The sequence below is a fragment of the Phyllostomus discolor genome, chromosome 9 (genome assembly GCF_004126475.2).
Source record: "Phyllostomus discolor isolate MPI-MPIP mPhyDis1 chromosome 9, mPhyDis1.pri.v3, whole genome shotgun sequence".
Taxonomy (NCBI): domain Eukaryota; kingdom Metazoa; phylum Chordata; class Mammalia; order Chiroptera; family Phyllostomidae; genus Phyllostomus; species Phyllostomus discolor.
This window is the reverse complement of record NC_040911.2, coordinates 28,018,188-28,045,272: the sequence shown is the minus strand read 5'-3', so window position 1 is coordinate 28,045,272 and position 27,085 is coordinate 28,018,188. Positions and strand designations below refer to the sequence as shown.

At 43.3% G+C, this 27,085-nt stretch overlaps 1 protein-coding gene across 3 annotated transcripts in view; it reads left to right on the top strand.

The window, feature by feature from the left end:
• The first annotated feature begins 3,423 nt into the window (after positions 1–3,423).
• The window catches only part of GALNT1 (polypeptide N-acetylgalactosaminyltransferase 1), a 132,553-nt gene continuing 108,891 nt past the window's right edge, over positions 3,424–27,085 (top strand). For 2 of the 3 annotated variants that reach the window (XM_036009155.1, XM_028524318.2), the window contains exon 1: positions 3,426–3,555. The gene's annotated coding sequence lies outside the window, so the exon portion shown is untranslated. Of the gene's footprint in view, positions 3,556–27,085 lie in introns of all 3 variants that reach the window. The other variant, XM_036009154.1, reaches the window with a different exon arrangement.

Below are 27,085 nucleotides of genomic sequence, written 5' to 3'. Positions count from 1 at the left end.
GTTCATGTGTTCTGCATGATTACTACTTGTCTCATGTCGTTTAACTCCTGTGTGGGCTTTTGTTTGCCTGTCCCTCCTTCGTTGTCAGCCTCTTCTGTTCTTCCTCATCCGGTCGTGTTTGACACTCAATTCTGTGTCACAGATGCCTTCTCTCTTCCTCCTGCCTACCACCCGGGTCAGTAATTCTTGGACAGTTTCACCCTGTGGTAGGCAATCTCCTGCACCCTCCCATTACAATGAGCCCATCCCAGGTGCCATCCTCTTGCTTTCTAGCTAATAGAGGACAGTCAGTCCTTATTCGCAAGTTAAAACAATATTGGTACTACTCAGACAACAATCCTTTTCAGAGAGGGCCTGATAAAAGCAATGAAGTGAATCATTCACTCAAAAGAGCAGGTCTACTTGGGCTTGAGCTCTTCTCAGGGGCTGTGGTGGGAAAACGTCAGGGCAGGCAGACCACTTCCTGGGGGACGGTCCACTTTTCAATGTGTCTCCACTAACGGATCTTCGAGGGATTTAATTCTTCCACGGTAAAATCATAGAAATCATGAAAAATTCCGAAGTCAGAAAAACAAACGATAAGTCACCCAATTGTCCAGGCAAAGGTAGTGTTCCTGCTGAAGCTCACATCTGCTCGCCTAGAGGAAGCCCGCACGTCCAGGGCACAGGGCCAACGGGAAACAAGGACAACATTGGGGAAGATTATGTCATTGTCCTTGTTTTGGTTTCCCAATTGAGCCCTTGTACCCCTCTTTGCTGTAAGGCATCCAGTTCTTTTCCTGTTCTCAAACATGCTTGCCATTTCTATCCCATTTCCAGGTATTTTAGTAAAGTGAAGATGTTTTGAATAAATAAGGAGTAGATTGAGATGCAGAAGAGTAAATGTGCTGGTTAGACAACCAGTTGCAAAAAGTACATTTTTTTTTACCTTGTGCTACCCAACCAGCACACAAATTTCCATTTGTTTTAAAAGGTTTTATTTTTTATTTATTTTTTCTATTGCAAAGAACTTGTTGCAGCTAGATAAGGTACTATTATCCTGGGCTGCTTCATGGTACACAGAATTTTTTTCATTTTATTGAGGTAAAATTTGCATGCCATAAAATTCACTAGTTTCAAGCGCATACTTCAATGATTTTAGTAAATCTATAGTTGTATAGCCATTGCCACAATCTAACTGTAGAACATTCCCGTTACTCCAGAAAGATCTCTTGTGCCCCTCTGCGGTCACTCCCCATTCCCACCGTCAGCCCTGTCAACTCTCTGTATAGATTTGCTTTTTCTGGACATTTTATGTGAATAGAATCGTACAGTATGTGCTCTTTTGCATCTGGCTTCTTTCAGTTAGCCTAGTTTTTGAAGCTCCTCCATGTTGTATTTTTTATGAATGTTCCATTCCATTTTATTGCTGAATAGCATTCCATTGAATGGATATATCACATTTTATCTATCCACTCACCAGGTGCTAGACATTTGGATTATTTCCACTTTAGAGGAACTTTGAATAATGCTGTTTTGAATATATATACACAGACTTGTTATATAGATGTTTTCGATTTTCTAGGGTATATACTTAGGAGTGGAATTGTTTGATCACATGGCGCTTCTACGTATAACTTTTTAAGAACCTAACAAAACTTTCCAAAATGGCTGTACCACTTCATATTTCCATCAGCAGCATATGAGGGTTCTAATTTCTCTATTTCCTCACCAATACTTTTTGTTGTCAGTCTTTTCTCCCCCAGCCATTGTGGTGGGCGTGAAGAGCTTTCTCATTGTGGTTCCGATTTGTATTTTCCTAGTGACTAATACCTTGAGCATCTTTTCATGCTTTCGTCAACCCTTTAAATATTTGCTCTGGTAAAAGTCAAATCTTTTGCCCTTTAAAATTAATTAGTCTTATTCTGAAGTTGTTAAAAGAGTTCTCAACATATTCTGAATGCAAGTCCTTTATCAGATATATAATTTGTAAATTTCTTTCCTCACGATACAGTATTTCTTTTTTTTGATAGGCACTTTTAAGAGATACAAAATTTCAAAGTGGAGTTTTCTTGTGGTATATTAACAGGTCAATGATTCACTTTCTTTCAAAATATTATATATGAACTTTTAAAAAGCAACGTTTAACTTTTATTTTAGAAAACTTGAAAAAATATATTAAGCACACAACAGGATAGTAAAATTCCAGGTAGTAAGATAATCTTTGATAACATGTTTTGCTTACAGCCAGGCTTTTGGTTCTTTTGGGGAACACAGTATTCATTTAAAAATAAAAATGAGGTAATTTAAGTAACATTATAAACACTAGTCTCTTTATTATTCCAACTGTTGGCTGGCAAGCAAGACGCATAAATTTCTTAATGTTTTAAGTAGACAACTCATTAGAAGGATAGTTGGTTATGCCCAGTGTGCATGATGGAGGAGCAGCGTTAGGTCTTCTCATCAGGTAAGACCCAGATAGGTGCTGGAACCAGTGCCAAGCAGGCGAGTTTCCCAAGTGGGCAAAGTGCCACTCTCGGAGCAAGAGACACCTCCCCAAACTGCCCCTGCTCTGCAGGGGACCAGGCGTTTCAGTCCCCCGAGGACTGGCCGCGTCTTCCGGCGTGGACTGCCCTCTCGCCGCCCACCCTGGGTGCTGGTGCTCCCGCACCCCCTCGCCTGGCGCAGGGCTCGGCAGGGCCGGACCGCGGTGCCGCCGACAGTCCTCCAGCTCCAATCCGCCTCGGCCGCTGCGGGCGGCCCTTCCCGGGTCCGGAGCAGCCCTGTTCTCGGCCCGGGGTCGACCCGAGCGACCTTCTCGGCGCGGTGAGGGCACTTCCACTTCTTCCCAACCCACGACCCGCTCGACGTGAGCCGCCCGAGTTCCATTCTTCCGGCTGCGGCAGCCTCTTTGTCCTCACAGGGGGTCAGGTGGAGACCACCCGCCCCCGGCGGCACGGCCGAGCCTGTTGCACCAGGAGCCTCCCGCCCTGAGGCCCTCGCCTTGGCGCCCCCTGTCCGCGGCCCTGCCCCCACCCCGCGGGTCAGGGAGGCAGGGGGAGCGACGCCGAGACGCCGGAACCCCCCGCGCCCCGAGGGAAGCGCCGCGGCCCCGAGGTGGGCTCCCCGCGGGGGCGGGGGCGGCGCATCCGGGTGAGCGCGCAGCGCCCCCGCCTCCCCCGCGCAGCCGCACGGGCCGCCGCCTCCGCCGCCGAGTGCGCCGAGCGCTGCGAGGACCACGCCCGGGAGTCTGCGCTGGCGGCCCTGCGCCCTAGTCGGCCACCCCGAGGCGGCCCCGAGCGAGCGGCGGCGACGGCGGCATGCGGAGCGGCCCGGAGTAGCGCGCCCAGCCCGCGAGGCCCGGCGTGCAGGCGGGGGCGGGAGCGGCGGAGGCGGGGCCCGCTGCGGGCCCGCCCGCCCGCCGGGGGAGCCGCCGGCAGTGGCCGAGGAGGCGGCGCGGCGGACGGCGGCCCGAGAAGAGTGCCCGCGCTGCGGCCCGCGGGACCGCGCTGCGACCGCCCGGGCGGCCCCTGGAGCTCCCGCCGCCGCTGCCGCCGCCGCGCAGCGCGGACCGAGGTGAGTGCACCCCCGCGCCCGGGCGTCCCGGAGCCGCGGCCGCTCTCGTGCGTGCGGCTGGAGGAGGACGGGGAGGAGGCCCGTCCGCGTCCGCTTCCCCGGCCCTTTGTGGCCGGTGCTGCCGTGACCGAGGCGCGAGCGCTCTGGGCACCGGGTCACGGTCCGGGAGTCCGAGGCTGCTGGACACGCGGCGTCTCTGGTTGGCAACTGCGGCGAGCAGCGAGTTTCCGTCCTAGTTTGACATTGAGTTAGAACCGTTTTTCTTTAGAAGACGGAAGTTTGTTTTATTGACCAAAAATACAGCTAAATATGGCTCCTGGGTTTGGCCCAGCCGTGTGGTGCTCGCAGCCCGGTGTCAGACTGACCCTCGCCGGGTCGGCGCGACGGGGGAGGGGAAACACGCGGGCGGCCGGTCAGGGTCTTCCCAGCCCACTGCGCGCGGAGAGGACCCGGCTCTGGATTAGCAAACGCCTGTGGATGGGAAGTCGTGGGCTTTAGGTAAGGTGGCAGTCCGTCCTGGGAGAATGAATGAATGAACGAACGAACGAATGAATGAATGAAATGCCATTTACTCATCCATAATCAATATATCGCCTTTCTAAAGATTTGCCAGGAATGGTGATGATTTGCATTGTCACTGCCGCTCTTACCTGGTCAGCCTTGCTAAGTGAGGGTTCCCCCCTCCTCCAAAGTTATGACCTTGGCCTGATTCTCAAAGCCGTGGGGCTAACCAAACCTTTAACACAACGTGCCTCGCATTTTCTGGCAAGTGTGGGCAATAGGCAGAGTAGTCTTGGTGATTGTGAGTTGTTTTTGGGGGGCAGAGAGTGTTACCTTAATCATACCTTATGCTTAATACATACATTTATAAAACTTCCTGTCAAGAACCCTGAGAGGTGTGGGAGGCGGGGAGGGTATCTTGTCCTCCTTTCACAGCTGAAGAAGTCAGGGTCCTAAGAAGTTTAACTTTGCAGGTCACAAGCTAAACAACAGAGTTGGGATTCAAACCTAGGCCTTGTTAGTCCGGCACTCTTGACATCACATCTGCGTCTAGACCTGGATCGTCTGTCCTAGGCACTAACCGTATATGGCTGTTTAAATTAATTAAAATTAAATTTGAAAAAAATTCAGCTCCTTACTTGAACTAGCCATATTTCAATTGTCCAGTAGCCAAGTGTGATCAGTGCTTACTGTTGAGCAGCGCTTGTCTAGACCACATGTCCATTTATTTATTCCGTAAGTATTTATTGAGTGTCTTATGTCGACGAGGCACAGCTTTAAGTCCTGGGTGTACTATGGCGAAAAAGAGAGACAAAAAGCCCTTAATTTTATGGAGCCTGCATTTTGCATGATAGTTTGAAGGGTGTTTCCGTGGTACTTCAGAGCCTTGCTGATTCAAAGTGTGGTTTGTGGACTAGCAGCAGCCATCCCTGTCATCTGGGAGTTCGGAAGAAATGGAGAATCTCAGGTTCCAGACCACGTTAGCTGAACGAGTATCTGTTCAAGTGGCTTCACAGATCACAGGTGACGGATCGCAGATGCATCTGAGCTGATTTGTGGTCACATTGAAAACCTTATTCAGAACACCAGTGATAATTAGATTTAATAAATGTTCCGATGGGTTGTTGGGTAGGGCTTTTATGAAGCAGGCAGTAAAACTTTGGGGGACATTCATCGTTTGTGCAAATGCTTGTTAAATGCCTGGCTGCTCCAACAGTGTGTAAGCTTTATGAGAGCAGAGATTGTGCCTTCCTTTTCTAGCCATGTATCCCCTAAACTTCAAAGTGCCTGTTAGGCAGTAGGCGTTCAATAAATGCTTGTTGAGTACAGTCATGTGCCATATAATGAAGTTTTAGTCAACAATGGACTGTGTATGTGATGGTGATCCTGTAACATAATGGAGCAGAAAACTTCCTATTGCTTAGTGAAGTCATAACCCTCGTAAGTCGTGGCCCTCGGAAATTATAGCACAACATGTTATTCATATGTTTGTGGTGCTGCTGGTGTAAGGAAACCGCTGTCAGTCGTGTCAACGTACAGCACATACAATTATGTACAGCGCATAATACTTGATAATAAACAACTGTGTTACTGATCTATATAGTTACTGCACTATACTTTTTAATTGTTATTTTAGAGTGCACTCTTTCTACTTACAAAAAGTCTGCTGTAAGATAGTATGCTCTATTAAGCTGGCAGCAGCCTCGTACATCTTGTGTTCACTGAGTCTCTTGTTCATCGTTTTCTCTTGTGCTTGATTTAATCTCATGTTTTGTGCAGTAACATGCTGTAGAGGCAAGTAGCCTGGGAGCAGTGGGCTTTATTATACAGCCTAGGTGTGTAGTAGGCTCTACCATGTAGGTTTGTGTAAGTGTACCCTATAATGTTCACACGTGACAAAATCCCCTAGGGACACGTTTCTCAGAACATGACCCCATCCTTAATCAACACATGATTGTGTGTGAATGAGTATGCTAGGAAGTCAAAGCTGTTTATTCTCAAGCAGTTGCAGGCAAGGTAATTCTCATGACATTAGATAAGAACATGGAACAGAGCTAAAAGGAAGTTAGATCTCTATGTGCTTTTCATCTTCACACCCGGCTACCCTGGCCTGAGTTGTACTCCTGGCTCATGTGCATGTCCTCCCTCTTTCTCTTAATAATATAAAATATTAATAAATTTTAATCATAATCATTTTTACTGCCATATATATTTTTAACTAAATTACAGACTTTATTTAGATTTCACCAGTTTTGCCATCAATATGTTCTTTGTGTTCCAGGATCCAGTCCAAGGCATTACATTGCATTTAGTCATTGTGTCTTCCCAAGTCTTTATTTTGTGACAGTTTCTCAGTCTTCCCTTGTTTTCTATGACTTTGGTGGCCTTGAGTACTCTCCTGGCTCTCTTTGATAGACAGCCACCTAGAATCTTTCAGTTATGGGAAAAGGCTCTCGTATTCAGGGAAGTAAGGCAACAGGAATAACTATTTTCTGTTTGTTCATGTAATGTATACATCTATTATGCTTATGGAATAACATGCAACTTTAGTACTTTGTAGTAACTGATTTCTTGGGATACATTTTCTAATTGCTTGTGATTCAGAAAAGTGTTACAACGTTCCAACTGTGAACTACTGCTTTAAAATACAGAGTTTTTATTTTTATGATGGGTTAAGAGCTGGGCTGAGGTAGAGAAGCAAGGGAAAAGGAGAGATGAGCTAAAACAGGCAGTAGATCAGAGAGGGACCAAGGTGAATGGAGTGACAAATAATGAAGGAAGAGGAGTGGGGCAGCTGCATAGAAGAGAAGTAGGAGTGGTTACTTGTCATTTGTTAATTTATTCAGTTAATATTTTATTGAGTCCTTATGGTGGGCCAGACCCAGTGCTGAATACTCAAGATAACGGGAGGTGGGATAGCACTAAACAAATGAACATGCGGATAAGTACATAATAGTTATTGTGATGAGCTCTATAAAAAAAAAAATAAAGGGTGCTGGAGAGAGTGTGAGTGGGAGGAGCTGCTGCCTTTGGTTGGCTGGATTGTGGATGAAGGCTTCTGTGAGTGACATTTGAACTCATCTCTGGCTTTTGGGCATCCTCCACACTTCTGTTGTTTCACAGCACACAGGTGCCTCTTCCTCCATAGGCAGTGTGCTTATTTCTAGCCGTCTTTGTATATAATTTCTTCCCAAGATGTCCATGCATTCACCTCCCCTTGTGGAAGTGCTACCTGTTGTTCAAGGATTTATTCAAATCTCATCTCCTTTGTGAAGTCCTTCACTGCTGATTTGTGCCTGTGTTTGGCAGTCCACTTGGGCATATTGTGTTTGAGGGTAGGGATAAGTTCCGTTTGTCTGTGTGTATCAGCCCAGCACAAAGCCAGGATTGGTAAAGGGCTGTGAAGAGGGCCAGTCCCTTCTGAAGTGTTAACATTTGGGCCATGAGCCTTAGAGCAGCAGTCAGTGAGATTCCTGTTTTTCAAAAACATTTTTGTGAAATAATTGTAGATTCACATGGAGTTACAAGAAATAATTCAGCAAGATCCCGTGTACCCTTGACCCAGTTGCTCTCAACATATGGAAATGGCATGATTTTTCTGCTTTAGCCTATTTAATATGATGGATTATACTGATTGATTTTTGAATTGAGCTAGTCTTGCATCCGTGAAGTAAACCTCACTTGGTCATGGTATATAATTCTTTTTATATGTTACTGAATTCTACTTATTAATGTTTGGTTAAGGAGTTTTTGCATTTATACTTAGGGGAGCATTTAGCACTATAAATTTCCTTCTCAGCATTGTTTCAGCTGTGTTCCACAGATTTTGATATGCTGTATTTTTATTTTCATTCAGTTCAATGTATATTTTTATCTCCCTTGAGACTTGGACCCATAGAATATTTAGAATTGTGTTTAGTTTCCAGATGTTTGAAGATATTCCTGTTATCTTTCTGTTTTTGGTTTCTAGTTTGATTTCATTCTGCTTGAAGGACACACTGTATGATTTTAGTTCCTTTAAATTGGTTGAGCCTGCTTTATGGTTCAGTATATGGTCTGTCCTGGTGTATGTTCTGTGGACACTTGAACAGTATGCATTTTCTGCTGTTGTTGAGTGGAGTATTCTATAACTGCTGGTTAGATCCTTGATGGCGTTGAGTTCTTCTGTACCCTTGCTTGTTTTCTGCCTGGACACCCTGTCAGCTGTTGAGGAAGGGTTTTGAAGTTTCCAGCTACGTTTGTGCATTCGTCTGTTTCTCCTTTTGATATATCCATTTTTTGGTTTACGTAGTTTGCAGCTCTCTGTTTGGTGCACACACGATTAAGGGTTGTGTTTTGGTAGATTGACCCTTTCTATCATTATAGGATGTCCTCTGTCTCGTAATTTATTTTGCTCTGAAGTCTGCTTTACCTGATACTGACATAGCTACTTCTCTTTTCCCTTTGATTGCTCGTTTAATTGTTCATATAATACATTCTTTTTTATCCTTTTAGTTTCAACCTGCCTATATTGTTATATATATTTTTTAAACATTTTATTTATTTATTTTTAGGGAGGGAATGGGAGAGAGAGAGGGGTGGGGAGAGAGAGAGAGAGAGAAACATCAATGTGCGGTTGCTGGGGGTTATGGCCTGCAACCCAGGAATGTACCCTGGCTGGGAATCGAACCTGGGACACTTTGGTTCCCAGCCCGTGCTCAGTCCACTGAGCTACGCCAGCCAGGGCTAGGTAACTTACTTAAAATATAACAATATACCTGGCTGGCGTAGCTCTGTGGACTGAGCACGGGCTGGGAACCAAAGTGTCCCAGGTTCGATTCCCAGCCAGGGTACATTCCTGGGTTGCAGGCCATAACCCCCAGCAACCGCACATTGATGTTTCTCTCTCTCTCTCTCTCTCTCTCTCTCTCTCTCCCTCTCCCTCCCTCCCTTCCCTCTCTAAAAATAAATAAATAAAATCTTTAAAAAAAAAGACTTTAAAAATCAAGTGTACAAAAATTTAAAAAAAAAAGTAAGTTTCCTGTAGACAGCATATACTTGGGTCATGTTTTTAAATCCATTCTGCCAATCTGTGTCTTTTCATTGATGCTTTTAGAGCATTTACATTTAATATCATTGTTGATCTATTAAGGCTGCAGCAACAGTGATGAGATTTGAGAGTGCATCTCTGATTTTGTGATTCGTTTCTCCTTTAACTGTTAGAATTTCTGTACATTGTTAAAAATTATAAAACAAATTCTTACAGGTTTTTCTAAGAGTCCTTTACAGTCTTTGTATTTGAGTGACTTGTAACGTTACACAGAGAACATACAATTGCTTTTGGTTCTGTGAAGATATGCAGGTGTAGGCCTCTGGTGTGCTATTCTTTGGTGGGCAGCCTTGGTTACGGGGCAGATGCTGAGGGGCACTGAGCAAAGCCTCTGGGGAGCCGTGGGGTGATTTGAAGACAGTTCCTTAGATTTAAGTGTCATGGGTCTTGCTAGAATTCTGTGTCTTTGGTAGTTGTGACTTGTTTCCCATTGAAAGTTTTTTAAAGTATCAGTTCAGTTATAAAAAGGAGTAGAATTTGCATTGCTTTGGTAGAGCCACGTGCTAAATTATTGGATTGTTCTTTGAAAATCACACATTATGTTTTATAATTTATCTTCCCTAAGGTTAAACAGTGAGTGAAAATTTCTGGGAATGTTGTAACACATTTCTCCATCCCTATGAATTAGTATGTTTCTCAATAAACAAACACTTTAATAACAGTTTTTACAAGTCCCTGTGCACAGCAGGGGTTTCTAAAGGGTGAAAAGGTAGCGTTGTCATAGTGTGAGGCCCAACCACTTGACAGATTGAATTCCACATTCTGTTTATAATAAGACTGCACAGTTAATTTTAATTCTTTTAAGTGTTTCCATGCAAAGGGAACACTATCTGAAATAATAGAGCTGTTGTAGGGAGAGTTCCCATGAGAGTTTCATCATTTACCCAGATTAGAGGCATGGGAGAACTCAGCATAGAAAGTGGTATGATGGTCTCTGATCTGAAACTTGAGAGGGAATGAGAAAGTACAGAGAAGAAGAAGGTAGTAAATTGTAGACTGAATCTTTGAGTAGGGCTGGAAATCCTTTGCCGAGTAACCTCTGGGTCATTTTAGTGCATAAGGTATAAAAACACTCCTGGAGAAGGAGGAGCTTTATGGCACAGCTTTTGACTGGAAATACCCTTGAGTTGGTGGAGGGAGTGCAATATTGACAGCTTATCAGCTGGTGCTTCCTCTGTTGTGGGCTCTTGCATCAGAAGGGAAAGTTTGAGGAGTTTTAGCAGAACAGTGAGGGGTTCTGACAGACTGGGTGGGATATAGGTCGTTGATAATGGGGATGGAGCTACAAAACAGTGTGTAGAGCAATGACCAGTACACTATTCTAAGTGTTCTACATATGTTAGTTAATCTTTATAACAATATTCTCTTTTCATTATCCTCATTGTACACATGAGGGAACTGGCGCACAGAGAGGTTAAGTGGTGAAGCGTGGATCTACACCTGTCCCTGTCTGTGTATGTAACACGCCAGTCTGGTTTCCGGAGTTTATGTTCTTCACCACCAGACTAGATGGACTTGCTAGGATAGTTTTGGCAAGATTGCTAGGGCTTTGAATAACAAACAGAAGATTATGGATGTTATTTGGAAGGCAGTAGGGAGCTGTTGAAGGATCCTTCCTCCCCCCCCTCCCTCCCTCCCTCCCTTCTTCCCTCTCCTCACCTGAGGACATGCTTATTGATATTGGGGGTGGGAAGAGAAATGTTAATTGCGTGCCTCTGGAATGCACCTCGACGTGGGACCTAACCTGCAACCTAGGCATGTGCCCTGACCAGGAATCAAACCCACAACCTTCCAGTTTACAGGACAACACTCCAGTCAACTGAGCCACACCGGCAAGGGCCCATTGAAGGATTTTGGTAAGAGTATTGATTGTTACGATCAGAATTAATCTTTAGTGCACATCTAGGTGGATGATTGTTGTTTTAAAAAACTACGTGTAGGAAATTAGGCTAACCTACTAGTTCAGTTGATTGTGTACTGAAAAACATACAGATGCGTTTTTAGAGATGGAATCACATATTTCTTTCAATGGATAAAGGAAAGAAGGAAATCAGTTACTCAACCTCCAAGAAGATGCATCATTAACAGCAATGGAAAAAAAAACAGGAGAGTTTGTTTAAGGATAGTTAATGAGTGTGTCTTGGACCTGTTCGGCTGCAGGTGCCTGAGAGAGACTGCAGGTGGAACTAACCTGCAGGCAAAACTCACCTGCAGGTGTCATCATTGTGGAACTCAATCTTGGGAGTCAGCAGTGAGATGATGAAAACTGGGAGTAGTAAAGAGGATTGAACAATAAACCTGAGGTGATATTTACAGTTAGGACCCTAGAGGAGGAAATAATTTTTTACATCCTCATTGAGTAATATATTTGAGTGTCTGCTGTGTGCCAGGTACTGTGTATACAAAGTGAACAAAAGAGGCATAGTACCTGTTGTGTTAATGATACAACCAATGGGGCAGACAAAAATAGAGATAATTAAGTAAATGGGGGAAGTGACATTTCAGCTGAGACCTAGAGAGGTCAAAAGCATTTTATGAAGAATAGGGGCAAGACAATTCCAGGTAAAAAGAATAGTATGTGCAGGGGCCATGTAGCAGAAGAGAACTCATTCTGCTTAAAGGAAACGAGAGATCAGTGTGGCTGAAAGACCAGTGGTGCGAGGGAAAGTGGAGTGAGATGATGGAAGAAAAGTCATTATGGCACAGATGATGCAGTACCCTATTCTCAGGGCTGTTGAAAGGTTTTGAGCAAAAGACAACTCTGTTTCAGATTTTGATCAGATCACTCCTACTGCAGTGTGGAGAATGGATTTTGGTGAGAGTAGGATGGGGAAAAGGGAGACATGGAGCCCAACCAGGAGACTCTTCCAGGAGGTCTGGACCAACGTGGTGGCAGTGCATCTGTGTGAGGCCCAGGACAGCTCTGGTGTTTCACGGTGCGCTGTGCCATCGTTCCTGGCCTTCCCCTTAGGCTGCTTTTTTTTTTTTCTCTATCAGATCATGGTACCATGTTGACATGTCAGTTCATACGCCTGTGTCTCTTCTAGACTGTGGATGCCTTTGGCAGGGTAGAGACCTTCTCTTACTGGCCTCTTAAGCTCCAGTGCTTACCACCTGAGGAATGATCAGTAAATGTTGAATAATCAGTGTACTTACCTTCAGAGTGCAAGACTCTGGTCACTTTTTTTTTTCTAAAGATTTTTATTTATTTATTTTTAGAGAGGGAAGGGAGGGAGGGAGAGAGACAGACAGACAGACAGACAGACATCAATGTGCGGCTGCTGGGGGTTATGGCCTGCAACCCAGGAATATACCCTGGCTGGGAATCAAACCTGGGACACTTTGGTTCCCAGCCCGCCCTCAATCCACTGTGCTATGCCAGCCAGGGCCTCTGGTCACTTTTTAGACTGAGTCTTTTTTTGTTGTTTCTCCCCGCGCCACGGCCCCCCGCCATCAATCTCCAAGACACGAGTCGGCTGATAGCAGTGTTAGAAGGCAGGATATGCTGACTGGGACTTGCATGGTATTCAGAGGTGTTTGCAGGTATCCAACCTTTGGAGAGAGTTTATGTGATTTTCTCAGCAGGAGAATTAGAAGAGGGTAAAGTTAGGAAACCCAAGGGAGGAAACCTTATGAAGAATGACGGGCTTTGATACCCAGTGCTGCTGAGCAGGCAGGAGTGTGAGGAGATTTCTTCCTTTATATATTTTTTCTATCTCTGTTCTCTATACTTTCAACAGGGAGGTAACAGCAGAAATCATATTACGGGGGGCAGCAGTGAGTGCATGGTGATAAGTGCTGACAGTAAATGCAGGCTGTTCCTTGAAGTATTGTGGAGACGAGGAAGGAGAAGGGTGTAGCTTGCATTGGGGGTAGTTGAGGGAAGTGTGTTTTAGAGTAGGAAGGAGCAGACCCTCTTATCTTTAAGCAGTAGGATGTGGCCAGTGAGAGGCAGGGCTGTCAAATGGATGAGAGTCAGTGTGGGTTTGACAGGGAACAAGGAGAGGCTGTTGTGGCAACCTGGTGATGGCGAATGCCCCCCTGAAAGGTGGTGACCATAATGAGCTCCTAGGATTTTGCTGTTCGGGTATGCTCACTTGCTGATGGCAGAGGATTCTGTTTTACTAGAATAATCAGAAATCGTGATTATTCAAGTGAAATATCCTACTTTTTAAATGTCGGCAGTTCAAATTCTATGGATTTTTTTGTGTGTAGAGAGGAGGGGCAAAACCCTCATCTCTGGGCACAGTTTGACTTGAAGGTTACTTTGGGAGGAAGGACTGGTGGCGTTGGGCGGTGAGGGAGGGGAGGAGAGGAGTGTTTGTGGAACAAGGCTTCCAAAGCTATAGAAAGGGATGCGATTAAATGTACAAGTGGAGAGCATGTTCCTTGAACAGGAGGAAGGACTCTGAGAGAAGAGCAAAGGGAGTGTGGTGGAGGGAGCGTATGTTCAAAGAGGGGAGACTTTGGGAGTCAGGGGACAGGATATGCCAGGTGGCCAGTGAGAGTGTGTATGTGTGAAGTGAGGGGTTTAGGCGGAGTACCCAAGGAGAACTGTAAAGAATAGTAAGGGTTCCGTCAGGCCAGTTAGCATAGGTTTATAGTGGACTCCGGCTAGCCTTGTTTCAGAACTTTCTCTGTAATGTTAATGTCCTGGAAGTTGAAGCAGAAAAAGTGAATAATGGGACTTGTCTAGGGTTAAGGGATTGAAAAGCTGAAAGGTCCAATAGGTGAGGTTTTTTTGTGTGTGATTTCTAGGTTGGGAGCTAAGCCTATGAAAGCAGAAACGTGCCTAGGTGGGAGAACAGAAGGTGACGTGGAGACAGGTGGAACAGAGCAGGTTTGTCAAAATGAGGGAATCAAGTAGCATATGGTCAGGCATCATGGCTGGTTTGCGCCTGGCTTTGATTTGGACTCAGGTGTCAGTTTAAGGTATCTCCGTAGGCAAGTGGGTACTGGGCCCTGAGACAGAAGACAGATCACCAGGTTCTGGGCTGCTGAAGACAGTAACAGTGTTAGAAGGCAGCTTAAGAGTTGCAGCCAACAGGGGATTGAGGGGGGTTGGAGGTGAGGAGGGAGATGGTGGATCCAATGCTGGAGAAGGTTGGAAAGTGCCTAAACATCAGTCTTAGAATATAAGGATGAATCTTTTGGGTGTGGGACCTAAATGAAGTAGATTTTGACTAATCCATAATTGAAATGTAACTATTACAACATTACATTATAATATTATGGAAAATATCATATGTAAAACACTCTCATATTTAGCAACAAATAATAAAATAATATGTAAAAAGATTTGGACTGATCTATTTTGCTTAGGGCAGGCAGGGTGGAGCCCCCCTGGGATTCACTTCACCCACACCCACAGAGATGCTCAATTGCAGTCCTGATCTTTTCTGCTCTGATTTACCAGCAACTCCCAGACTTGTAAGAAGTGGCAGTGACTAACCTAGTCATGCTGTACCTGGGAATGTAGAAGTATGTGTAGTACCACTTTTTGAGGGGTCAGTAGCTTGAAAAAGGTCCTCAGATTTCCCTTAAGCTTTCAGCAGTGGAAGAGACCATCTTGTGTAGTAACCAGACCATAAACCTACAGCAACAAGCTACTGCCTTCCATTCACCATCTTCCAAAAAACTAAACAAAAACAATTGGAATTTAGGGATGCTGTCTTCCCATCTGATATTCACATGCATAAAAATACTATCCAGCTCTGGCTGGTGTGGTTCAGTGGATTGAGCACCAGCCTGCAAAGCAAAGGGTCACTGGTTTGATTCGCAGTCAGGGCACATGACTGGGTTGCAGGCCACATCCCTAGTAGGGGGCACATGAGAGGCAACTGCACATTGATATTTATTTCGCTCTCTCTCTTACCCTCTCTAAAAATAAAATCTTAAAAAATTAAAAAAAATACTATTAGAGAGTAAGTAGAGTAATGGTGGGATTTTTTTTAATAGAAAAAGAAATGTGTGTTTGGTAACATATTCTGACAATACCAAAAAGTATACAGTGAAAAGTATTTCTTCCATCCCAGTATTTTTTTTTTTTTATGTAAATGGAGTCACAGATATTTCTGGATCAGAAGAAAGTAGTTTCAGGTGTGTGTGCGTGTGTGTGTGTGTGAGAGAGAGAGAGTGAGTGTGTGTGTGTGTGTGAATTAGAATATTATGAGGGGATCCCTGACCAGCAGTGTGTCTTGGTTGGGTATTGTCCTGCAAAGTGAAAGGTCACCAGTTCGATTTCTGGTCAGGGCACATGCCTGGTTTGCAGGTTCAGTCCTTGGTCAGGGTGCATATGGGAGGCAACCAATCGATGCTTCTCTCTCACATCGATGTTCCCCCTCCCCCTTTCTCCCTCTTTCCCCTTTATATAAAAATAAGTAAATAAAATCTTTAAAAAATATTATGAAGGGTTATAATTACTAAGCTAGAAGGGAAAGAAACCACCAGTTGCATGTGATTTGCTGGTAGGCATTTTTAAAAAGTTAATTTTCTGGTACATTTTGAGAAATGGAAGAAGCTAGGGAATGTGTATTTGGAGAGAGAGGGTACTGTGACAACCAGGGAAAACAGAGAGTTTGGGAAGAAGTTAGGAAACTGGGTGTTAGATGTAGAGAGATGTTAGGTTAGGTTATGTCAGAGCAGAGAAAGGCATGAGATCAGGTAAAGCGTGTATGTGAGCTTTGAACTGGAAAAACTTCTTTTCTGCAGACTCAAAGTGAGAGACAAAAACAGTAGCTTGATCCAGACTGGGTGGGAAGGTGCAAATGGGTAGACAAGTTAATGTAGATTGGGATCTAGTGATGTGGACTGGGGTAGTAAAAATAGAATTCCTGGAAAAAGTTGTTGAGGACCTTAAACCTGAACCAAGCCATCTAATAACTTTTATACTATTCTCTCATCTCTGGTTAATCTCTGCCCTTAAGTACTGTCAAGCTCTAATAGAGTTTCATTATGAACTTGTACCTTTTATATGCTACTGAAGTAGGTAAAAGGATTTCTACCAGAAACTGAGAGTAAGATGGGGAAGGTCTCCCTTTTTGTACCCTTGTATAGATCACAGTAGTGAACTTGAGGTTGAACCCTTTATATCACAGAATTCTTTGAAAGAGGTCTCATAAAAACACTTGCCCTAGAATTTCACCAGGCAGAAGTTTCAGTGAGAAGTAGGTGGGCTGTCTTCTTCCCATGTAACTTACCCTTCATATCATGGTTCCCCAGATCTTTGAGGGGCAGTCATTTAAATCTAAACACTGGAATAATAAACCTTACCTCATTTCTTATCACATCTTAGCCTTCTGGCTTTTCCCTGTACTTCCTAAAATTTCTCTTTTTTTTTTAAAGATTTTATTTTATTTATTTTTAGAGAAGGAAGGGAGGGAGAAAGAGAGAGAGAAACATCAATGTGGGGTTGCTGGGGGTCATGGCCTGCAACCTAGGCATGTACCCTGACTGGGAATCAAACCTGTGATACTTTGGTTCGCAGCCCATGCTCAATCCACTGAGCTATGCCAGCCAAGGCTAAATTTCTTTGTAAGACTTACCTTTCTCATCTTCACAGAGCCCCTGTTTCATTCTTGAGTCCCAGAACAGTACCGTCAGTGACTGATCTTAGTTTACTTCTTATTTGGTTCTTTGGTTGTAGATAGTAGAATTCAGCTCTTTTAGTTTAAGCAGGAGGTAATTTATTGGAGAGGAATTGGAAACTTATAGAACTATCCCAACTGTTAGGGAACCAAGCTTGGAAATAGGTAGAAACTTAAGGTAGCTTTGGGGAGCTGGAAAGCAGAATTATAAAAATGATCTGATCAGGATATCACCACTGGAATGAATGGACTTCCCATTTCTTTCATCTTTGCAAATTACTTACTTGCTCAGGAGACTCCTGGAGAGCCCATCTGACTGGGTGAGCATGAGTCATGGTACATACACCAGGGATTTAGTTTCAGGAACCTCTAGGAATCCTTTTGGCCTCCATAGTGCAAAGGTAGATACATCAATTTACAGTTGCAGCAAGATTACATAAGGCAAGGGAGAGGTAATTTCCTAAAAGGAAATTAGGAAGGAGGAATAGATAGTTGTTGGGTAGCTAAAAAGAAAGGTCATTTTTTTTTTCAACATCAAAAATTTCTCCACATCATAATTTACTTGTGTGAGACAAATAATAGCTGGAATTTATTTAGTGCTCCACTCAACCAGTTGATACAATTTATACTGTGTCTCATCTCATCCATTTACATGCTATTTGTGATAATTATCTCATGATATAGGTAACCACTTGGATGAACCTCTACCTGCTAGTAAGTGTCAAAGTCAAGAACAAACCCAGGTAGTCTGGTACTGCATTGCCCTATGCTGTTTAAAAAAATTATTATGAAGTAGCCCTGACTAATGTGGCTCAGTGGGTTGGGCATCATGCTGCAACTCAAAGGGTCACTGGTTCAATTCCCAGATGGGGCACATGCCTGGGTTGCAGGTCAGGCCCTGGGTTGGGGATGTGTGAGAGGCATATGATTGATGGTCATTGTTTCTCTCACATATCGATGGTTCTTTCTCTCTTTTTCTCCCTCTCTTCCCCTCTCTTTAAAAATAAAGTCTTTTAAAAAATTATTAAGAATTAGAGTTCTGGCCAAGATGGAGGCATAGGTAGAAACCCTTTGCTTCCTTGCACAACCAAAAGGAGGGTAACAACCAATCTAAAATCAATCAACAACCAGAAGCGCCAGAAAATCAAACTGCATGGAACTCTGACAACCAAGGAATTAAAGAAAAAATCAGTCAGAACAACCAGACTAGTAAGGTGGTGGACCACGCCCCACTCAGTCTGGCCAGCTTAGAAAAACCGCCGCAAGGTGGCAGGCTTCCCGGGCAAGGCTGACTTAAGGGGAAAGTGGACTACGGCAGTTGCCACGGTGGGAGAAACTCCAAGTCTCACACAAGAGTCTGTGTGAAAGTGCACTAGAGATCAGCAGGTGAGACGCACTGTTCCCTCTCCGCCCCTCCCCCACAGGCAGCGCAGCAAAAAAGGGTTGCCCTGCCTAGGTGAATATGTAAAGCTCTCTGCCCCCTTACAACTTATCAGCTGTGCCAAAACAAAGAAATATGGCCCAAATGAAAGAATGGAGCAAAACCTCAGAGACCTAAGCAATGAGGACATAGCCAACCTATCTGATGGAGAATTTAAAGTCCTGGTAATCAAAATGCTCACAGATCTGATTGAGCTTGGTCGAAAAATGAAAAAATGAATGAAAGATGCCCAAAATGAAATAAAGCAAAAAATTCAGGGAACCCATAGTGACAGAAGGAAACCAGGACTCAAAGCAACGATTTGGAACAAAAGGAAAAAATAAACATCCAACCAGAACAGAATGAAGAAACAAGGATTCAAAAAAGTGAAGAGAGCCTTACAAACCTCTGGGACAACCTGAACTGTTCCAACATCCAAATTATAGGGGTGCCAGAAGAAAAAGAATAACAACAGCAAGAAATTGAAAACTCATTTGAACAAATAATGAAGGAAAACTTTCCAATTTGGCAAAGGAAATAGACTTCCAGGAAATCCAGGAGGCCCAGAGAGTCCCAAAGAAGTTGGACCCAAAGAGGAACACACCAAGGCACATCATCATTAAGTTACTCAAGATTAAAGATGAAGAGGAAATTCTAAAAGAAGCTAGAGGAAAGGAGACAGTTACCTACAAAGGAGTTCCCATAAGGCTATCAGCTGATTTCTCAAAAGAAACCTTACAGGCAAGAAGGGGCTGGAAAGCAGTTTGAAGTCATGAAAGGCAAGGACCTACATCCAAGGTTACTCTATTCAGCAAAGCTTTCATTTAGAATGGACGGGCAGATAAAGTGCTTCCCAGATAAGGTCAAGCTAAAGGAGTTCATCATCACCAAGTCATTATTATATAAAATGTTAAAGGGACTTATCTTAAGAAAAAGAAAAAAATATGAACAGTAGAAGGACAACAAACTCACAACTATCAACAAATGAACCTGAAAGAAAAGAAAAACAATGAAGACAAAAACTAAGCAAACAACTAGAACAGAAACAGAATGAGAGAAATGAGAGAACGTGAGAGAGATTTGCATAAAATAGATGGGGAGAGATAAAAAATAGTATAGGAAATAGAGGACTCAAAGAACTTATATGTACAACCCATGGACATGAACTAAGGGGGGGAATGCTGGAGGGTTGGGGGGCCATGGTAGAGGGGGGATAAAGGGAGAGAAAGTTGGGAAAACTGTAATAGCATAATCAATAAAAATATTTAAAAATAAAAATTGTTAAGAATACTCTTAACTAGGTTTAGCCTTTTATTAATTTTAGAATATCTGTGCATATTTTAAATGATGGTACCATGTCTTTCTCTCTCTCTCATACACACACACCAATTCTGTAATTTATTCAGAAAGAGTTAGTGAGGTAACTTCTCAACTTTCCAAGGCTCTTTAGGCCGTTGCTTAGGGACACTGCCTGTCCTTGTGGCGACATGTGGTTCCTCCCAGTCATTGCCTCTCTTCCCTCCTGTGTGACAGTCAATGGTGGACCATCCAAGGGAATCATTGTAGTTTCATCCCCCTTGCTAAGGATTGATTTAGAAGTAGACATGTTACCATTGTAGGCGAGGAAGGTGTGCAGAAGTTTCAGGGAAAGACTGTTTTCCTTGTCCGAGGCCACTTCTCTTTGTGTAGACATTGTCGGAGGTGAATGTGAGGCTCTGAGCTGCGGCAGTAATCTTGTTACCAAACCCAAGGAGGAGGCCAGCTCAGGAAGGTGGCAGAGCTGAGAAAATTACAGAGGGGTGGAGTTGGAGCTGCTAGGTTGGGCCAGCCTTGAATTTCACAGTACTACTTGACTAACAGGTATATGAATCAGAAAATTTCCACATACTTAAGGAGTTTGATGTGTGATCTCTTTTCACTTATAGCTAACAGTATTCCAACTGATGTTGTAAAGCAGAATTACAGTGGGAAGAGAGAGCTTCCTTCTGCTGGATGTTCAAAGTAAAATCACCAGTGATGTTAAATAGGCTAGTGGCCTAACCTGGCAGGGGCAGAAGCCGCATGAATTAGAGTCAGAGGACCTGGGATTTAGTTTCTACTTTGCCTGTGTCACCAGACCTAAATGTCCCTATCAGTAATAACAAGGTTGCCCCAAATGAGCTGTAACGTACCTTTCCTCTAAAATACCCTTTACTTTTAGAACCCAAGGAAAATATCTGGTTAAGGGGATGGTTTTTGAAAAACAGTGAGCCGTCTCAGATTTTTGCTGTATTCTGATGGCCCCCAAACACTTCATCTCTACTGCTTGTCTGTAAGTACTCTGGTAAAATCTTTTAACAGTGTTTTTAAAACTTTTTTCTTCCTGAGGGCTTAAAACCAGTAGCACTTTAAAAAAAATTTTGGTTTCTTTAAGATTTTTCAGATTGTTCTTTGTGTGTGTCTCTCTGTTTCTTTAACTTTTTGTTGTGGAAAGCTTCAAATATGTATAGAAGTAGAGAAAATTGTGTAATTAACTCCCATATCCTCACCTTCTCACCTCAGTAATTATCCACATTTTGGCAATCTTAAAACAAGTAGTTTCTTAGTGCTTACATTTGGCTCTTCTGGACAGACTTTTTCCAGCTAAACTGCAGAGCTAAATCAGGTCTCCTTTGTTTTAAGGTTGCAGTTTACTACTATTTTTGTTAACATCAAAAGAAGTTACAACTGAAAACAAGTATTTATATTAGTAGTTGTGGTCAAATAATAGTGAACATTTAGGCATTCATATTTGTACATGTCACGGTAGGATGTGTTATGCTGTACTACTTGCAGTCCCCTAATCTGAGTGGCTTAAAACCACGCAACTTGTTGGCTTCGTTACTGGTTGACTGTGGAATCTGCTCTGCCTCAGACCCTCTGGGACCCACGCTGAGGGGGCAGTTACTGTCCTGAAGGTTGCCAGTACTGTCAGAGATAAAAACAGAGCAGGGGAGATTGTACAGTCTCTCATAGCTTCTGTGTGGAATAAAGCGTCATTTTGTTCACACGTCATTGGCCAAAGCAAGTCACATAGTGAAGCCATTCTTCAATGGGATGGAAAAGTGCAAATCTACCGTGTGCCTGTGAAGCGAACCAAAAATATTTGGTGGATAGCACTGAGACTATCACAATATTGTGATAAAGTCTTATCTGCCTCTCAACTTTATATGTAACAGCTAAGGCTTCAAAACTTTTTAACTCTATAGAACAAATAGAGGTAATAGTGTTAAAATGAATCTCGTTATTATCTTAGCTCTGTTTTAGACTAGTTAATTAGAAAAGGTCCTCAAGAGAGGACATGCCAGTTTCTGGATTGGACCCCTGTTTTCTTCTGAAACACAGATGTTTCTTCTCTCTCGGGCGATGCAGTGCGCCAGGGGAGGGCAGGGTAACTTGAGCTTCTTTACTTTCCATTAGAGGATGCCCTTCCTCATTTCGGCTCCTCATCCTTTTTAAAGTAGTGTTTTGGATTTGAATTCTGACATGGGTAAAATCCCAGGTCATACCCTCGGAATGTATCAAGTGGGGTTCAGAATTTTGGATCACATATGTTTGTGTCTTTTGCATTTGGAAGTTGCAGTTTAAACAGATTCTGACCACCCTGTATGAGAGAGATCAGTCACAGCACTGACCATATTTATATCATCTTCCAGAGGAAACTGTGTGACCCCAGCAGTTTCTGTACTCTTGGTTGGTCAGATTTTGTACCCCTCAGAAGTGTGCACAGGACCTACGGTAGCCAGGCAGGCCTGTGGCAGCTACTGGGATATGACTTGGCTTGAAAAGATAAGTAAGGTTAACTAGCTCTTCTCTCTTCCCAAGAATTTAACTGCCAAGACTGAGACAGAGGCATGGAGTTGAACGCAGTGCCATGAAAGAGTAAAAAGTTGTGATCAGCCGTAGGCATTCTGAGGAGTTCTGAGGCAGTGAAAGGGACAGAGCAGAGTGGGTTGGTTGGGGATTGGAAGGGAGAAGCAGGCTTCTGGAGGACTGTGTCTTCTGTCGTCACAGAGTCCCTGAAGTCCCTGTTAGTTCCTGCTGCCGGGGTCCCTTTTTTCCCAGAGCTTTTGCATTTCTGCTTTCCTCTGTGAGGCCTGGCTGTGTGGTGATTTCTACTCTCCTTGCCTTGGGATTCCTGGGTTCCTTGTATGTGTTGCATAGGATAGGATTACAAGACTTGGAGTAAGTGTAAGCTCATAGCTGGTATGGTGGCTCCATGATTTTCTAGAATCTTGGTGGTTCTAGCTTTCTTCTTATCTGTCATCTCAGGTTCTAGTCTTCATCTTCGTGGCCTAAAAGGGAGCTTAAACACCTAGATTCATGTTCTACATACACAGCAGCATGGGGAAGAAGGGACATGCTCTGGTCCTTCTTTTAGGTACTCCTAGAAGTTGTGCACAAATCTTCTCTCATATCAACTAGAACAGCGCTGCAAGGGATGACAGAGAAGAATGCTGGCTGCATCTTCAAGACACAGGAGATGAAGGCCCCTGTCCCTGCCCAAAGGACGCATTGAACATGGTAGGAGCATGGCCAGTCCAGATTCAGGTAGTCTTTCTTACAAGAACTTCCCAGTTCTTCTGGTCAGTAAACAGAATAAAAGCTTTGTAGAAGCAAATCCCTGAATGTACCTATCACATTAAAGAGCAATATATTGGGTTGGTTACAACAAGTTTTGTTTTGTTTTTTTCCATAATATGGCTGTAGTAGTGCTTAGTTGTCTTTAACTTCAATTGAAACAATTTTGTTAGATTGCATTGTAATAGCTGTCATATCAATGTGCATTTAAAAAAAACACATCAAAACTGGTGAATTTTTGTGTAGCCATTTTAATATTGAGGATGGAAGAAAATAAGCAACATTTTCAGCATATTATGCCTTATTATTTCAAGAAAGGTAAAAATGCAACTGAAATGCAAAAAAAAAAAAAAAAAGAAGAAATTTGTGTAGAGTATGGAGAAGGGGCTGTGGCTGACCAAATGTGTCAAAAGTGGTTTGTGAGGTTTTGTGCTAGAGATTTCTCCCTGGATAATGCTCCACAGTTGGGTAGACCAGTTGAAGTTGATAGTGATCAAATTGAGACATTAATTGAGAAAAATCAATTATGCCATGTAGGGGATAGCCAACATACTCAAAATATCCCAGTCAGTAAAGTTATTGATAAAAATGAAAAATTTGTCTTTTATTTTACGGGAAAAACAATAATGGAGTTTTTGGCCAACCCAGTATATGTACAACATAGAATATACAACATATAACTATATGTATAATGCTGTGTCATATAACAGTCTACTCATTACAAACCCCAGTTTCTCAAAAATACAATGACCTATTTTTATCAAAACTAAGACTTTCATTTGTACACTTTAAAAAAGATTTTATTTATTTTTTAAAGAGGGGGAAGGAAGGGAGAAAGAGAGGGAGAGAAACATCAATGTGTGGTTGCCTCTTGTGCGCCCCCCAGCTAGGGACCCAGCGTGCAACCCAGGCATGTGCCCAGACTGGGAATTGAACCAGCCACCCTCTGGTTCTCAGGCCAGTGCTCGCTCAGTCTACTGAGCCACACCAGCCAGGGCTGTATATTTTTTATGTGGTAGTGTGTGTGCATTGACTGACTTAATCAGTGCTGTTTTGTCTTACTTTTAAATTTTATCTTCATGTATTTTTTCCTGCATCTTTCTTTAGAAAGCTAAACTTTGGTACTTTAGGGGATATCTACACAATAAGGTTAGGTCGAAATGGAATTTTTATACAAAATTCAGGTCAGTTAAGGCGGTATGAATATATGTGGGGAACATGAGATTAATAAGGCATTGTTCCTGCGGCCCATGTCCCGGGATGTGGAAATGGCTTTGTTTTTCACAACTTTTCTTTGAAATGGGGTTTTCTCTTTGGGTATTTTTACCTGGAGCCTGTTGCTACCATTGAGCCTCTTTTCTCTTTGCTCTGTCAGAGCATGTGTTAAATCAGCAGTCCCTAACCTGTTTGGCACCAGGGATCGGTTTTGTGAAAGACAGTTTTTCCATGGACCTGGTGGGATTTGGGAAATGGTTTCAGGATGATTCAGTCACATTATATTTATGGTGTACTTTATTTCTATTATTATTATGTTATATATAATGAAATAATTATACAACTCACCATAATGCAGAATCAGTGGGAGCCCTGAGCTTGTTTTCCTGCAACTAGGTGGTCCCACTTGGGGGTGATGGGAGACAGTGACTCCTGAAGTGTGTTGCTTATGTCCAGTCTACTCTGTAATCTTGTTTTGGTTGCTGTCACTGTAGAACACTCTGCTTGACAAAGATAGGATGTTGGAAATGGAAGCAGGCTTTTCAGCACTTTTGTGGCAATCTCAGGATATTCTGGCTTGACTTGAATCCATCCAGAATGTAGAGAGATTTTAAGTTGTCTTAAACATACTTTTAAGGCCACCGTCATTTGTGATACTATGCAATTGATCCTCTTCTAGTGCAGACAAAGTCAATTCACCTGGCTTATTCACAGATGGGTTGTGGATCCATTGCTTTCCAGTTCAGGAGTCTTTTGTGGTGGGGAAGTAATGCTCAGACTCTTCTGAAAGCTAGGACAGGTGATTATGCACCAGCTGGGAGAAAGAGGCCCTGGCTCAGTCTCCTTCAAAATCTCTGCTAGTGTTTGAAACATGTCAGAAATCCCGGTGTTCACTCATCACCCCCATAATTCCACTTTGGCTTTGAATGCAGCCTCTTTGTCTGCTGACGTGAGCACAGTTGTCGTTCTCCCCTGAAGTGACAGGTTGAGTTCGTTGAGCAGGTTGAATATGTCACACAAGTAAGCAAGTTTTGTGACCTATTCTGTGTCACTGAAATGTGCTGCCAGTGGTGACTGTTTTTCTAAAAGAAATCTCTGGAGCGGCTCTCAGAACTCAAAAACTCTGGCCAGTGATCCACCTTTAGAAGGCCATCTCATTTCTGTGTGTAAGAGAGGATGCGTGTGCTCTGTGTCCATCTCGTCACAGAGCTGTGGGAACAGATGTGAGTGAAGGGCATGTACTTTAATATGGTTGATAATTTTAACCACATCCTGCAAAATGTTGTTAAGTTAAGGTGACATTTGTCAGCTAGCTGGCGTTTCTCTATGGATGACACAGTGTGTAGACTCCCATTCAGAAGCAACCTCTTTGACCCCAGTAGTGAAACCAGAAAGCTGTCCAGTCATGGCAGCCACTCCATCTGTGCATGTACCAACACAAAATGACCAGTTTAGTTTTCCTGATACGTAATCATTTGAAGACTTGAATAGTTCTGCAGCTGTGGTGTTGCTGGCAACAAAAGTGCATGCACATAACACATCCTCATGCACATCCTCCTGAAAACTTATCGCATGAAAACAAGCGTTGATGCCCTGTTGTCAGCATCGGTAGGCTCGTCAACCTGGATTGTGGACCACAGTGACCCATTAATCCTAAAAATTGTGCCGCAATATCCTGTGCTATTTCATCAGCTCGTCCAGTTATGGTGCTAGCTGAAAGAGGAACATGTGCCATCTTTTGAACTGCAGCCTGTCCTCAAAGTTCATGACAAACATCCTCAGCAGCAGACAGAATCAACTCTTTACCAATAGTAAAGGGTTTCTTAACTTTAGCAATGTGGTTAGTCACTAAGAATGGTGCTGTCAATGCAGACACATTTGATGAATTGGTAGCCTTCAATAGTTGCTTCTGGTCTTTGTTTTGTTTTGTTTTGTTTTGTCTTTTGAAAAACTCCAAAGGCTTGTCTTTTAAGGCAGGGTGCTTGGTCTCCATATGGCAAAGCAGTTTTGAAATTTTTATGGCTTCGTTGGGTAGCTGGTCGCCACATATTGTACGAAGTGGGATTGGAGAATGTGAATCACCTGTTGCAACAAACCCATAATTTAAGTAGGACTCTTGGTATTTTATTTTAAATGCAGCTTTCTTTTTTGTGGCAATCTTAGAGTCTTCTGCTGTCTCATCATTGGGTCTTTCCCCATATTCAAAGAAGTTCTTCAGTGACATTAGTTTTTTACTGATTTTGGCTTAGGTTATCTTGTGGGCTTACCAAAACCATACCTGAGACAAGTACGCAGTGAGAGAAAGGCACATATAGAAGTGGTAAATAAAATAATGGGCGGGCCGTGCATGGACTGAAATAAGTGTTGGATTCTGACTTAAAGCTCTACAATTGAAGTGCATCAACTCGCCACTATACAGCCTGCCACAAGATGCAGCTTAATTGTCACTTGCCACTCTTAGAGGGTTTTGACATCAGTCTGCAAGCAATGGATTTATTATGGTCTCTGTGCATCACACCTCTCTGCTAATGGTGATCTGTATTTGCAGCCACCCCCTAGCACTAGCACCACTGCCTCAGCTCCACCTCAGATCACTAGGCAGTAGATTCTCATAAGGAGCATGCACCCTAGGTCCCTTGCATGCACAGTTAACAGCAGGGTTCCCACTCCTGTGAAACTCTAATGCTGCTGCTGATCTGATAGGAAGCAGAGCTCAGGAGGGAATGTGAGCGATGGGGAGCGGCTGTAAATACAGATGAAGCTTCAGTTGCTTGCCAGCCACTTACCTCCAACTGTGTGGCCTGGTGGGAAGGGTTGGGAACCCCTGTGTTAAATGTATGAGTTGAAAGCATTGCTGCACATAAGCTTATTTGGGTTAATTACAGCTCTACATATTGCTTTAATTCTTTACAACATAGATATTATTAAGGCTCTCAGGAAAAAAAAAGTTTTCCTCTAAGAGAATTATTAAAGAAGTGGAAGGTGGGAAAGACACATAGTTAGGAACGTTTGAGAGTCATGACTAGGAGACAAAGTGAATTATTTTTTTTTATATTGATTATAGTCATCTGCTTGCTCTTTGCTTAGTATTAATCCTTTTAGAGTCTCTGCTTTGAAGAC